Source organism: Lepisma saccharinum, chromosome 2, assembly GCF_977018435.1.
Source record: "Lepisma saccharinum chromosome 2, izLepSacc3.1, whole genome shotgun sequence".
NCBI lineage: Eukaryota > Metazoa > Arthropoda > Insecta > Zygentoma > Lepismatidae > Lepisma > Lepisma saccharinum.
Genome location: NC_139230.1, coordinates 26,646,648 through 26,661,970, shown reverse-complemented (window position 1 = coordinate 26,661,970; position 15,323 = coordinate 26,646,648). Strand labels below are relative to the sequence as shown.

Sequence of the window (15,323 nt, the reverse complement as noted above, 5' to 3'; positions counted from 1 at the left end):
GCCTATTAGTACAAACTCCACATGTTTCACTGAATCAATGGAGTATTGGTCATTCTCAAAAATGCTAGAAAATCATACAGTTTCCATTTTCTTATGTATATATATCAATACAGTAGAACATCATTTATCTGCATTAATTGGGACCAAAGGTTATGTGGATAATCAAACATGTGTTTATTTAACAAAGAAAAGCACGTACTGTACAGGTTTATCTTATACATACAGTACACAGTACTACATACGTATACATTACAAGAAAACAAAAGACATGAGAAAATACTCATACTATACGTACAGTATGTGCCTAAATTACAATACTGTGTTATTTATGTAGAAAAATAGGTGTTCCACCTCTTCAGCTTAATTGTTGCAGATTCCGTTACCCAACTTTCCTTCTGCAGGTTTGCCGATCCATTTAAACAAAACTAAAACACATCTAGATCCAATGTACAATTGAAGAAATTGCTTAAATTTGTTCGAACCTGAATCTTGCTTTTTTGAGTGTGCGGATAATTGATGTGCAGATAAACGACGTTCTACTGTACTTGGAAAAATTTTAAAATAACGGTTTTACTATTTCTGCATCAAGCTGACTAATGAAAAATTCCTCTTCCTTATTGGATGGTCCCATCACCAAAACTAAATTTCCAGGATCACAGTATATGAGTGATATTATTTTAAGTAAGGTCAGTTTCACAATAACTTGTTATATCCCACCCAGGCATAGTATTGCACATGCACACCGATTCCTGACATCCCTTGCACATGGAGAGTTGTGTGAGTGGGCATGACTCACTGAAAGAAGAAAAGTCCACTTATCCGACCTGCCACCCGTCGGACCCAATCCCTCAAAGCACGGCACATGGTGGATGGATGTCGGCCGACTTCACGCAGCTTGGCTCTTTGCTGGGCAAGATCCACGTCCTTCAAAGTGCAGTTGCAGGCTAAAGAGTCATGCCCATGCAGGAGCGGGTATTCACAGTTCATCCGGAACTTTGAGCGTGGGCACCTTTAGGCAGATGGCACAGCATTAAGGGAAACTTTTGATAACTGGGGAGACAGTTCAGAATTCTCAATAAACCCACATAATTTGTCAAAACCCCTTTAGAAGTTCTTCCGAGCTTTTGATTCCATCTCGGAATCATCATCAACCGCATCCCTTCTGTCACCCCTCGACCAGCTCTGATGATGATGTGCTATTTGTGTGCTTTTTAGTGTTTTTAACAAATATGTTGCCGGCACTTGACGTAAGTTTTCTACTGTCATATACTTAAACCTACAGAAGATGATTACTTCAAGCTCGGTTCCAGTATAAAATAAATTATAAGTGTAAGTATTAGGCTACACAAAAGACTGAGAAGAATCACAATTTTTAAGGTTGGTGAAATGGCAAAGTAGTTAAGGCAGATTCTCGCGGTGGCAAGGGTCTCATGTTCAATCCCCACTTCGGCTATTTAATGTCGCGTTGCATTTCTGTAGCTAATTAGAACATATTGGTAAAATGAATGAAAGAAAATACAACCAATTTACAACTTTTATAAATTCAATTATAATTATTTAAAGCTATCCTATTGACAACACCTGAAAAATATTGTAGAGTTATAAGACATTATAATTTTAAGCCCACTTGCACACAAATCAAGAAATATGAATATTAAATTGACCTCCATGACGAAATGGTGGGCACAGCACACTGCAATGCTAGGGGTCCTGGGTTTGAATCCCAGCCTGGGCATAGGTGTTCCTTGTGAGTATTCCTTCATCAATTACCATAAAATCACTCGCCCTAAATAACAAATCAAATTAAATTAAGATTTCAAAAAAGAAAAAAAGAATGTGTAAGTGGATATATAACAAGGTTGATTGATTTGGCTTTATTTTACTTTGCTTTTGTGCCACTTTTGGCTAATTGCGAAGATGGGAATGAGTGATGATACGATGAAAGTGATGAATGGACACTCACAAACATCCATGCTCAGGCCAGGATTCAAACAATTTGGTGTCGTAGCATGATCTTATGACTGATGTACCAATTACATTTTATCAAGATCTCATTTTTCTGCTCTCTGAGAAAAGGACAGCAGTCTCAAACGAACCAGCATTCTTTCCAATGAAGCCCTGGATATATATTAGATCACCGCACCTACTTCGAGAGAAAGAAGTCAGTGTGTTCCCGCAATAAACTTTGATATCCATCCAGTCCACATTCGGCTCACGTCACCATCAATTCACGTTCAGCTTGATGGTTGAAATTTAGAGATGCAGCTAATCACGGAACTTAAGGCATTTTAAAATTAAAAATGCCCAACAAGACTCTTGCCCTCGTCCTGAGCAACGATCCTCTGTTCTCGAGGGGGTAAGAAGTTGCCCAGGCTCAGAATCAAAACAATAGTTCTACACATAATAGACTGAAACAGAGGACATTACTTATGCAAGTGCGCCAGCCAGTCTGGCTCATTGACAGTGAAGTGATAAGGGTAAATAGTATGGAATCTTGACCCCCGACCTCGTTCAAAAATATATCTCTCCACCATGAAAGTTAAGACAGCGAGAAAACACATCAGTTAACCAAGTGTCAAAAGTAAAGTGCTCACTGTGAAGTTATTAGAGACTAAAATTTAATTAGAGCCAGATACTTCCTCGAACTCCAAATTAACCATGAACAAGGTTCTGTTGCTGATCCGTGCAAGGCTATCATCCCTTCTCTCATCCCCCTCAGTGTAAACATGACCACGTGTGGGAGGAGTTAAAACGACCAATAGAGAAGGAGGACAATTCCTCCCGGAGATGTGTACTCGAGGAATCATGGGTGAAGGAAAAAACTTCAAAACACTCACATTCACACCTCTACATATCGTAGAGGAAAATATTTCCTTCTCACTTGAGGACTCTCGCATCAGCACCTTTACATATCGGAGAGTAAAATGTTTCCTCCTCACTTGACAGAGTTTGGACTCTTAGCTTTGTACTCAGTTTTCAATCAGACTTTTTAACTTATTAAGAAATGGTGCATACGTAAAGACTAGTGTTTGTGAGCAATGCTGGCCATCAGCGGCCTCCGCTACGAACTTGTTTTGACCCAGTGATTGTATTTTGTCTGCAAGGCATGTGTGGAGAAGGGAGGCAAGGCGTTGTAAGTATTTCAACTGCAGCCCATTAAATACTATCTCATAACGTGTTTCAGTGTTCTGATTTCTTCTAGTAATAATAATTTTTGCTTGCATTGGCTTGTGATCGAAGACCAACATATTAGGAACTTATGTGTCCTTCTCCGTTGGCCAAGCTCGGGGCCGTTAACACAACCAACTTCCCCATATCTTAATTATTTTGGAACAGTTTCTTTTTCTCCCTTTTATTATAATCTGCTAACCACTAAGCCTTTGGGGCCGGTGCTATATAACAAGAATCAAGTGGGTTCATGTTGCAACTCTGGTTCTAGTTGTATCACGAATGCACAACAAATGATGATGCTTTTATTAAACCACATGTAGGTATCTTTCAATATATTAATTGGAAAAATCGTAAAACTATTGGGCAGGGAACTGTTTTTATAAATTGTGACACCTTTAAAGTGTTTATTACAAAACGTACAAGGGGAATATTTTGTTACCTGGGTTTGAAAGTTTTCAGTAAATCGTTCAAAATTAACAACCCTGGATGTTACATAGGCTGTCTTGTAAAGATAACATAAAAGATCTTTAATAAAACATGAAACTAGAATTGAAATGCAACTTTGTTTAGGACTACGCTATAATCGCAGTAGAGACTTGTCCCGTTAAATTTGAATCCTACCAAAAATTTAAAAATCCCACGCAAAAGGCACGGCGAGAGAGGGGTTACTTTCGAAAACAGGCTCGGCTGTTTAAAGGATAAGACGATAAATTGGCTTGCCAACTGTGAGGTATGGTCAGTGATCCGGTTCTTGGCAGCAGCAGAAATTCGTCACCGATTTGTGAAGTGTCCATCCACAATGCAAAGAGTGAAAGCAAAATGCGGAAATGGGTGATAATGTTCAAGGATGGAGAATGTGCATGATGAGCTGCACTCAGGTCGGCCATCTGTAACCAGTGACAATTTGGTGAATGTGGTTGACACCAAAATCCATACAAACAGACAATTTACAATCTCCATGACGTCATTGGAATTTCTGCAAGTGTCAAGGTCAGTGCTGTACAAAATTGTGTCTGAAACCTTGGACTTAAAGAAATTGGGTACTAGTTTACTATCCTTCGGACACATTTATTTATTTTTACAGAAGAAACTACTTACCGTAATAAGTTCCTGTAGCATTGTCGAACATCGGGAAGGTGTTTTGTGTGATGTGGGAATGTTTCATAGCTGAAATTCATGTTGTTCGTTGAAAATTAATTCTCCGACGGAGAATAGTGTTTGGCACGTACGCCTTCGTACACCATCACACGTCGTGACTGTAACATGATGCGTCGTGATTGTGTTTTGTTAGCCCCACGAACCATTGACACGTGGTTAGGTTAGGCAAACATAGTTAAAATTTGGTGTCGTGTTAGTATCAGGATCTAGAAATTGGAAATAATTGCGAACCATTGACGCTAGCCCCACGAACCATTGGTGCTAGCCCCACGAACCATTGGTGCTAGCCCCACGAACCATTGGCACTAGCCCCACGAACCATTGGCGCATGGTTAGGTTAGTTCGGTTAGGTTAGGCAAACATAGTTAAAATTTGGTGTCGTGGTAGTATCAGGAATATATATTTGGTTGTGAAACAAAAAAAAAATCGCGAAAATTGACAGTTTCAATTCCGAAAACTAACACCTTATTTTAGCTTATTTTGCAATTTCTAGATGTTCTACACCTTCAGAAATGCAGATACGTAAGTACGAATGTCAAAAATTGACGAAACGAAAAAATTAGAGGTGTCCGAAGGATAGTAAATTTTTACCAAAAAATTGTGCATCGATGAGTTCTGAAGATGCTTTCCAAGGAACACAAAATGAGCAGATTGGCCAATGCCTGGACATTTTTGACCCAATACCAGGAGGAAAGTGATGAATTGTTGGACATCATCATGGGGATAAGTCATGGGTGGGTCCCACTTGATGCCTGAATACAAGCTGCAGTCAATGGAGTGGTGACACACTTCATCACAGGCAAGATTATGGTAACCATGTTTTGGGACAGATGCAGTGTTTTGCAAGTGGATACATGCTGCAAGGGACCAAAATAAAAGCTGTATGCTGTCTGACCTTTAAGAAACTGTGGCTTGCAATCCAGAATAACGGATGTGTCAGCCATGATTTTGCTGCTTCATGATAATGCGAGGCATCACACCGCTAGTCAAATGCAAGATCAGATTGCATCATTTGACTGAGACAAATTGGCTCATCCTCTTTACAGACCGGACCTTGCACCCAGTACTATCACCTCCTCCAGCAGCAACAATGAAGTGAAAATGGGAGTTGAGGAACGGATTGCCTCGCAAGCAGCTGACTTCTATGGGGAGGGTCTACAAATGCTCATCATATGTTAACACAATTATTTAAATAACCACGGAAACTATGTGAAAATATAGATCTAGGCATGTAGAATTACAAAATAAATTTTCACTAAAAATTTGCAGGTTTTTTTCCTTTGTGGCAGAACAGACCATAATTATTTGTACCTTAAATCAAATTAAGAAAGAACTGTTCTGTGCCTAATGCCTTTGCAGCAATACAAGTATGTCTTCTTGTAATACATCTCAAACATTTGATTCTGAAAATTTAACATTTTTAGGATACTAAAAATTACTGATACACAGTAAATCACCTTCTTGAAATATATATTACTTAAAATTTGAACAAACACAATCTCTTACATACCTGAGTAACTTCTGCAGACACAAAACTGCAGACAAACTAACACACGGAAATTGAAAACATGGTTCTTAATGGCCACCAACCTCCTCTTCTTCATTTTGCACCCTGGAAATGAGAAAATGTTTGATAATGGAAATACAAAGATAATAAGTAAAAAAAAAAAAAGAACACAAAATTACATAAACATCCGAGATACAAAAGTGAAACATCTGGCATATCGTATTTAATCCCTGGTAATGAAAATATACTAAAAACAATATAGGCATACACAAGTACCACAATGGATGTACCCACATTCTTTACCACCATTCTCATTCATTTTGTTTTGTTCATCAATACTTATTTTGTTACTTTTCCACCATTTTGGGTTAGTGAACATGAACATGTGCTACCCATGTTGTTAGGTTGCAGGTTAGAGGAATAGACATTCTAGTTTCCCTTGAAATCATTATCAAGGGAAAGTGCTGCTCTTTTCATACGATCTTGAAGATAGCAGCATTGAATTTCCAACCCTGCTCCAACAGATGACATTAAATCAGCAGTTTTTTTATTTAGATTTACAAAAACATAACAATTAGGACTGAGTCGATACCACTTTGAACCAATACTCTTACTGATTCCACCAATACAGATACTTGAAAATTGCAAAAATTAAATTTTGTTCAAAATATTGGTGCGTAAATATTAAAATAATGTTATGTAATCAAAAAATGCTGGATAATTAGACCCTGTGAAAATGTTGCGTGACTATCTTGAGGACCTCCAATATGGTTGGTACGGGTAGATGAATTTCAACTGATACTAACACATCGGTACCTGCTCAGCCCTAATAACAATATATGAAAATTGCATTAAATGTTTTCTCTCTCTTTGGCAGCGTTCAGACCAAAATGGCAATGGCATGTACGTATGTGTTTATGCATGACAAACAGACCAAAGAAACACAATGCATACAATTGAGAAAACAGTCCAGTGCAAAATATATGCACGTAACATGTGCAGGTCATCATGAATTTCGCCACGAAAGATTGCATTTAATTCCGAAGGTTCATTTTGAATTGACACATTCACTTGTCGCTTCAGTCTGAAAGATGCTTTAGAAACATAGTCTCATAAAATCACTTAGATTTATCTGAATGTCACAAATATTGCTGTTGTATTAGTACAGATTCAGTGATGAATTAAAGTTACAGCTTCAGGCTTGGCTGGACCTTTGGCTGATGCCAGGGCAGTTGTTTGAAATTTCCACTCCTATCGAAAATATGCTACGATATTTCAAAATCTGAAAAATTACATGCTTCAAATTCCTTCTAGAGCATTCACGTGAATCATACGGGTTTGCTTTCACTGTTGATAACATCTAAAGCAAACCAAATGAAGATCCACGTGAACGATCCAGAAGGAATTTAAGCATGTGTAATGTGAAATTTAGAAAACAGTTACCTTGATATCACAGGTCCAGCCAAGCCTTAAGTCACGTTAGCCATGTTACCCATTTATAGGTGTGTAAAGTTCAATCTGAACACCTCTTGAAAATGTACTTTCAACTAGTGAGATACCGTATACTGTTGCTTGATTTAAGAGTGACCATAAGGAAAAGAACCTTTGGCCAAAAGTCTCAGTGTACCTTCCCATCCATCATACAACTTGGGCCATAATGAAGCCTGCTCAACTCTGTCCCTCCCCTGCAGCGGGAGCACAGGATTCGCAGGTCTGCGCATGTTCTTTTGCATGCGATTCCACTATAGCATGGTAGGTAATAGCAAACTGTCACTAGGGAAATTTTCACATGATTAATGAAAATTATCCACTTTAACACAAACCTCGTGGAAGTTGGTCATGTTAGCGTAAGATAATTACACATTAGCAGTCTTTCCAAATAGCTGATTAAGACAATTCCTAATATGAAGTGGCACTGTAACTGGCAAATATATGTAAATATATGCATATATATATTAGAAGCAGAAATTGCTTATGATTTAGTCTGCATCTTACACAAAATATGAGCATGTTTTATATTGCTATTGTATTAATAATTTCATTCTAACAATGCAAAAGTATGGGTGACAAAGGCTACTACTGCCCATTAGTACAGCCTCCATATGTTTCACTGAATCAATGCAATATTGATCAGTCTCATAAGTGTAAGAAAAATCAAAGTTTCCATTTTCTTAAAAAAATTACAGAAACACTAGCAAAAAAATTTAAACAGAAATGCACTTTAAGAAAAATAATAACGTCTTGCATGTGCAGGACCCATATTTTGTTACTCCTGCAGTAATCAATCAAGTACTGCTAGGCCAAATTATATTTTTCTAGCAGTATCAATTATGGTATATAACAAATCAAACTCTCCAGATATCAACTTATGTTTTAAAAAAATAAATACCTTTATAATGCCCATACACAATACAAATTAGATTAAATCCTCATAAAACAAATCCATTTCAGATTTACAGTAATTCATATTACTCCCATCTTTACCCTTTGTTACTCAAGTGCAGGAACAATCATGGATGCTTCTGGGTTGCAAAGATTCCATTGTAAGTCAAGTCAATGAGATCATTACAACCCCGAAGTGTCCATGACTGTACCATGCATTAGAACATAAAATAATTTACTTTCACTGTAAATGCTTATAAGACTAGTTTCGCTTCAGTGAGAAAGGCAACATCCACGATTTACATGGGATTTGGAACATTGCACATATACTTATAGCCAGAATACATTCATTTCAATAATTGTGATTTAATTTCCTTTGAATCATCTTTCTGCTTCATATGCGACAATCCGACATCCATAACAAACTTTTGGCTCACCGCTCATTACGTTGACATTTATATTAATCTACAGATTTTGATGTTTTGCGTAATACAAAATTAGTTGCAGCGTGCGGAAAACAAATAATGGAGATTTTCGATCACAAAGTATGATCAGCATAATCAAAAACCTGCCATTTCGGGGTGCCTTCACCGCTTATTAAAACCCTTTGTATGCACACTCAAATAGCAAAAGAACACACATGGTAACAAACCCAACAACGTAAAATTATAGTTGCTGTTGTGGAATGTCGTTTTGGGTGCTAGGTTCACTTGTGTGAAGCCTTCAGGCTGCTGTTCTTCACGATAAGGTAACAGACTTACTTTATTTCACAACAGAGGCGAAGATATAGTACAAGCAATGCAAGCACTGCTTGCATTATTCAAATATCATTTAATGTACTTAATGTTTTAGCCTTATTTAGTTTCCATCGCACTCAATTTCATGGAAAATTACGGTCGCAAACTTCCTAAGCAGGTCTGTAGCAAGCACCAGGCTCAATGCTTGTAGCTGCTCTTCAGGAGAATAACGCACCCGAAGGAGTCACATGGTGAAGCATGAAATTCTGGTGGAAACCATCCACAATGCTTCTACAAAAAGCTCTGCTTCCTCAGCTTGCGTGATTCCCGAAAATAATAGAGCTCAACCGAAAAACCAAAACTAGTAACAAATATTTGTCTTCATGAACACATAAACAAGATCCTGACTATAATAAAAAATTTTAGTCATAAAATAACTAAAAGAAGTTATCATCACTGTTCAAAATTCCATATATATATATATATCATTATTTTAGATTTCGCGAAATGCAAAATGCGTAAAAATTGACATTGGGAGTTGGGGCGAGATGGCAAATGCGAGCGTTTGTGTTTCCAGGAAGTGGAATGTGCACCCCCGTGAAGAGTTTCCCCAGAGAGGAAGACGACTCAAAGGACCTTGGTGTACACCCTGCATCCAGCTCAAATTACGTCAGAAGCGTTGACCGCTACCAGTGTTTGCAACTGCTACATTATTTACACAGTAATTAAAGTGAGCTGTTTCTCAAATTTTACAACTACATTCAATAAATTGACGGCTTTTGAATAGAAGAACTTGGGGTGAAAATAAAGCTATCTGAAAAAGAACTATATACTGTTATTTGTACACAGCACAGAAGTAAATCGTATACATTGTCAACAGAAGAACATGTTTTAAGTTTTTTGTTGTTGTTGAGTTCGTGTTTTAAGTCCACTTTATGCACAATAAGGCTAATTGGGACTGGACCTAGAGTGGGTACTAATAAGTAATAAGAAATTCCATACACTTTTAGTCGTATGTGGAAAGTTTGCATATGAAAGACGTTTACTACCATATGAATAACGTTAACTGGAATTTTGAAAGTAAATGTGACGTTTGCGGATCACATGGTTTATTTCGTCAAATCCAGCAAACAGGCCAATGAGGCTATAAACCTCGAAACCTCGAAAGTAGCCGCGGTGGCTCAGTCGGTAACACGTCTCACTACCATGCTCAAGGTTCCGGGTTCGATCCCCGGCCGGTTCAAATCTGGGAACTTTTCTAACATTGGAAGCGGCCCCGGTGCCCACCCAGCGTCTAATAACATGGGTACCTGGGGGAAACCCTGGGGGGCAAAGGCAGTCAGGGACGTGGTGCTGATCACATCACCCCTAGTCACGACCGGATCAAGAAAGTGTGGGGCGTTACCCCCACACCCCCTATATGCCTTCATGGCATGGTGCTAAGGAAAAAAAAAAAGCCGCGACTACTTTCAGCAGGTGGTAAGAATAGCATGTGGGGCTCTTTTCACCAGGTGTTCAGAAGACAAGAAAGTGCTGAAGACCACAAATCACATGATCATTTGCAGAAGTAATTATAATGCTAATAACCCTAAAGAGAATCAAAAAGTGCAGCGATCTGGACAGGGTTAATTAGTATGGAAATAAACGGTTCCGATTGTTATATGATTTTGGTAAAAATTTACTATTCCACAAACACATGTAATTTCTTTGTTTCGTCATTTTTAACATTCATACTTATCTATCTGCTTCGCGGAACATACTTTAAGGTGTATTCACATTTTTTTTATGAAAGTAATTTCAATTTTCACATTATGAGTACTTCTTTCTTTCAGTTTTTTCACTTGCGTAAGCACAATATGGCAATGTAAAATTTGTGTAACTAGTTAGGTTAGGTAAACATAGTTAAAATTCATTTAACTATGTTTGCCTAACCTAACCTTACGTAATGTTTCTTGGAACTATCGTGAATGGTTCAACGGATTTTAACTATGTTTGTATCATTGGTTGGAAACAAAGCATACCCAATGAACATTGACAAAACACAAGCACGACGCGTGATGATCTACGAAGGTGTAGACGCCAAAGGCTATTGTGTTCCGGAGAATTATTTTTTAACAAAAAACATGAATTTCCCACTATGATACATTCCCACATGACAGAAAACACCTTCCAGATATTAGACAATGCTACAGGAACTTATTACCGTAAGTAGTTTCTTCTGTAAAAATGAAGAAATCTGTTTGTGTGATAGTAAATATGTACCATGATTTCTCCTAGCACAAAGACTAATTATCGTAGAATTTTGAAAATCATTGTCACACAAAATTTGAACCTTACTTAAAGTAATGAGCATTGTTTGGACTCGAAAAAAGTTATTTATGTTGAAAAAAAAAAAAAAACAATTTGAAAATTACCTTATGCACTTCTCATGGTCAAGATATTCTCAGTTGACAAGTGAAAGTAAGTATCGTAGAAGCGTGGGAATGAATGTAGAAGTAAATCGGAACCTTAGTAGAATGCATGGCTAGAATTTACAATACCGGACCCTTCTGTAATTTCCATAATACTAATTATACTCACGAAATACTTAGTCGCGGTGGATCTTCTAAGGTTAAGATGTTGAGGTCAAGTGCAGAAATTGATCATTAACATGTACAAGTTGTAAAAGAAGTTCTTCAATTCTCGCAATCATTCTCCGTGTACAAGTATGGAAACCATATTTGTTGATAAAAACAATTGACGTTCACTATGACTTACTGTGTCTACAGCGTTGCCACAGTTTTGATTTGTGACGTTCGCTATGACTTAATGTGTCTACAGCAATGATTTGATACTTAAGAGAGCACGGATCGTGTTAGAATTGTGGAGGAGGATGCGTCGAAGATGAAGGACAAAAGTGAAAGTGACAATCACGATGTAGAAGAGGATATGGAATGCGAACTGATTTGATTACAGGTAAGTTTGGCAACAGTGTATGGATCGTAAAATTGCAGGATACGAAAATGGCATCTTCGGTGAGGAATGTTTGTGGTTAGTGCTACGAAAATAAGATTTGGAACGACTTGAGATGACCGGACCCCTATCAGATTTTCTTTATATTTGGCATACTCACTAATTGAGGCCTCCTAATCACGAATCTGAAGTTAAAATTTGTCGGAAACTTCTAGAAATTGCAAAATAAGCTAAAATAAGGCATTAGTTTTCAGAATGGAAACCGTCGATTTCCACAAATTTTTTTGTTTCACAACCAAATATATATATTCCTGATACTACCACGACACCAAATTTTAACTATGTTTGCCTAACCTAACCACGTGCCAATGGTTTGTGGGGCTAGCGTCAATGGTTCGCAATTTCTAGATGTGACCGACAAATTTTAACTTCAGATTCGTGATTACGAGGCCTCAATTAGTGAGTATGTCAAATATGAAGAAAATCGGAGAGGGGTCCGGTCATCTCAAGTCATACCAGATTTTTTATAGGTTCGTTGCTGCAATTACTGGAAAACCATTGACGAATAGCCGCACTGAAAATTCTCGGTAAGGTTAGGTTAGAAAAGTGTGAAAAAGAAATTCTGGAGCACGGAAAGTAATTTTTGGGAGTTCTACATACTACGAAACTTACATTTTTTTAATATTAAAATTCCTTACCAAAGTATCAATAGAGACAGGTGGGTAGCTGGAGCGGAGGCGTTGCCGCGACAGCAGTTGCAGGTTATTACCCCAGGGGCAGAGCCCAGAATCGGCGAGAAATTTTGACATTTCTTGGGGTACAGCAATGAAAAACCGACGGTAACAGTTTACTATTGGGGTGACAGATTTCTTCAAATTTACAGGACAAATTATTTACGGAAATCATTTTCTGTAGCATTGTGGAAGTTCGTAAATGTAGTTTTGATCCATTTTAATGTGAATACATGTTGTTTTCTGCGAAAATCTCTGTCCGACACGCTGTCTCTGCTGCCGCCTTTTGCTTTCTGCACGAGAGCACAATGTTCCGTGTGTTAGATGAAGTAAACCCTGTAGTCAGTATTTCAAACTCCCAGTGTTTTCACTAGAACATGAAGTGCCGAGTATTTTTAAATTTTTTTAACTATGCTTGCCTAAACTAATCTTACGGAAAATTGCTTGTGGGGCTAACATCAATGGTTTGCGAGGTATTAGCATAATTTCAGATCCCCGCACCCGATGAACAAGGTTGCAACACTGCATAAATCGACAAAACACTCTCACAACGTGCGATGAACCAGTACACTATCGCCATAATGTGTGTTACAGAATTGAAATAACAAGTTAACAGTTAGTACTCGTAAATGTAAGAAATAGACATTATGTTAGAAATGCATATTTCACCTTCCGCATTTCAAAATAGTACGTTAGCAATGTCAAAAAGTGTGAAAAAATTATTTATAGGTGTCACCCCCACAGTAAACTAGTACCAAACCGACTTCGACATACATTGAATGGTACAGATGCGGAGAGATTTTACAATACCGGGAATTTCTCCATTTCGTTTGAAATTCGGCATACTCACTAAATTAGGGCTCCTAATCACGAATCTGAAGTTAAAATTTGGCGCTCACATGTCAAACTTGCAAAACAAGAGGGTCAGTCATCGCAACCCACAATGCACAATTGCTCATTATTTATCGCAAGATTTTCCGTTTCGAATACTTAAAGAACGAAATATATATATTCCTGATATTACTACGACCCTAAAATTTAACTATGTTTAGTAACCTAACCACGCACCAATGGTCCGTGGGGCTAGCCATAATTCAGGAATTTCTATACGTGAGCGCCAAATTTTAAGTGCAGATTCGTGATTAGGAATCCCAAATTAGTAAGTATCCGAAATTTCAAACAAATTGGAGAAATTCCCTGTATTGTTAAATTATACCTAGGAATTTCTATACGTGAGCGCCAAATTTTAAGTGCACATTCGTGATTAGGAGACCCAAATTAGTAAGTATCCGAAATTTCAAACAAATTGGAGAAATTCCCTGTATTGCTAAATTATACCACAGATGCTTCGAAGTTCGCATACTCACTAACTGAAATCGAACTATGTAAAAATTGCATTCGTAGCATGATGAAATCGCAATAAAACAAAAGGAACTTGGGCCCCTAATACTTCCAATTCGAAGACTTAAAAAATAGTGGAACATTCTTGATACTTACAGCCTCGTTCAGTACTTTCTGAAAACATTATCTGTTACGCCATCGTAAATGAACATCATGATGGGTGGTAATTTAACTAGCCTACTGTAATATTTTATGTTCTTTGTACCCTTTTTGTAGACAACAATTAAAGCAAGATTACGTTTGTCGTATCTTTACTGCAGAAGATGACAAAATAAGGCCAACGTAATGTTGACGAATTTTAACATTTTAGCACAAATATACCGGACATATTCCTACGGTGAATTCCCCAAACACAATGGACCTACATGTTAGTACTCAACATTCAGCTGCCAAAACACAAAATACGTACTACACACAAGCTGGAAGCACTATTTTTGCAGGCTTAATGGTTCAATATGCGAAGATATTCCTCCTTGATACTGTGTCATCCAATTTCTTCCTTCGCATCATATATTGCTGTATCATTGTCGGTTGTAGCTTGATGAAAGTTCGACGTTGGTTCGTTGCTCCGCCATATTGTTTGACTGATGCGTGCGCACAGATTACTCATACATCAGGCAACTGCGACTTGCAGGTATGACTATATACACACAAGTGGAACACTGAAGGCCCCCCCCCCTTTCCCCCGCTGTTTCTTGATAAACCAAGGCGCTAGCCTGAAATAAGTGGGGAGCTACAAAATCGGGGGCTAACTAATACCGGTCAAAAGCTACTTACTTAATACTTTACTACGGTATAATTTTATGAGTGACATATTTTAGTCAGCAGAACCAAAGAAGCAGTGTTGCTAATGGAGCAGATGGAAAAAAATTGGTCCAATGCGCCGATCCACAGCTGTTACGTAATCAGGGGCGTCGGAACCGGGGAGAGACATCATGCCTTCCTACTCATCAACGAGGCGGGGTAATATGGTATTTTGCCCCCCCCCCCCCAAGTCGCGACATAAAAAATGTAGTAGTATTTACTATAATTCAGCCACTCGGTAGAGGGTTTTCCCATTCGGGTGACAAAGCAAACCTTGTAACAGTCAATGGCTGAACACGTGAACAGCCTTGTTCATTGCGAATACATAGGTTAGTTCTGACTGGCAAGAACTTAATGTTATAGGAATGCCTTTTCTGGAATTACGATCATTTTCTTCATAATATTTATTTCACAAATTTTAAGATAATACTTTTAGAACACACTGGTTTACACGCCAATTTCTGCAATATAAGAGGTGAT

General features: G+C 38.0%; 1 protein-coding gene across 1 annotated transcript in view; it reads right to left on the bottom strand.

The window, feature by feature from the left end:
* The window catches only part of mei-9 (DNA repair endonuclease XPF mei-9), a 29,226-nt gene extending 14,628 nt beyond the window's left edge, over positions 1-14,598 (bottom strand). The window contains exons 1-2 of the mRNA XM_083117187.1: positions 14,449-14,598; positions 5,840-5,941 (exon numbers count right to left, since the gene is read on the bottom strand). The gene's annotated coding sequence lies outside the window, so the exon portion shown is untranslated. The remainder of the gene's footprint in view (positions 1-5,839; positions 5,942-14,448) is intronic.
* Between the last annotated feature and the right edge of the window lie 725 nt (positions 14,599-15,323).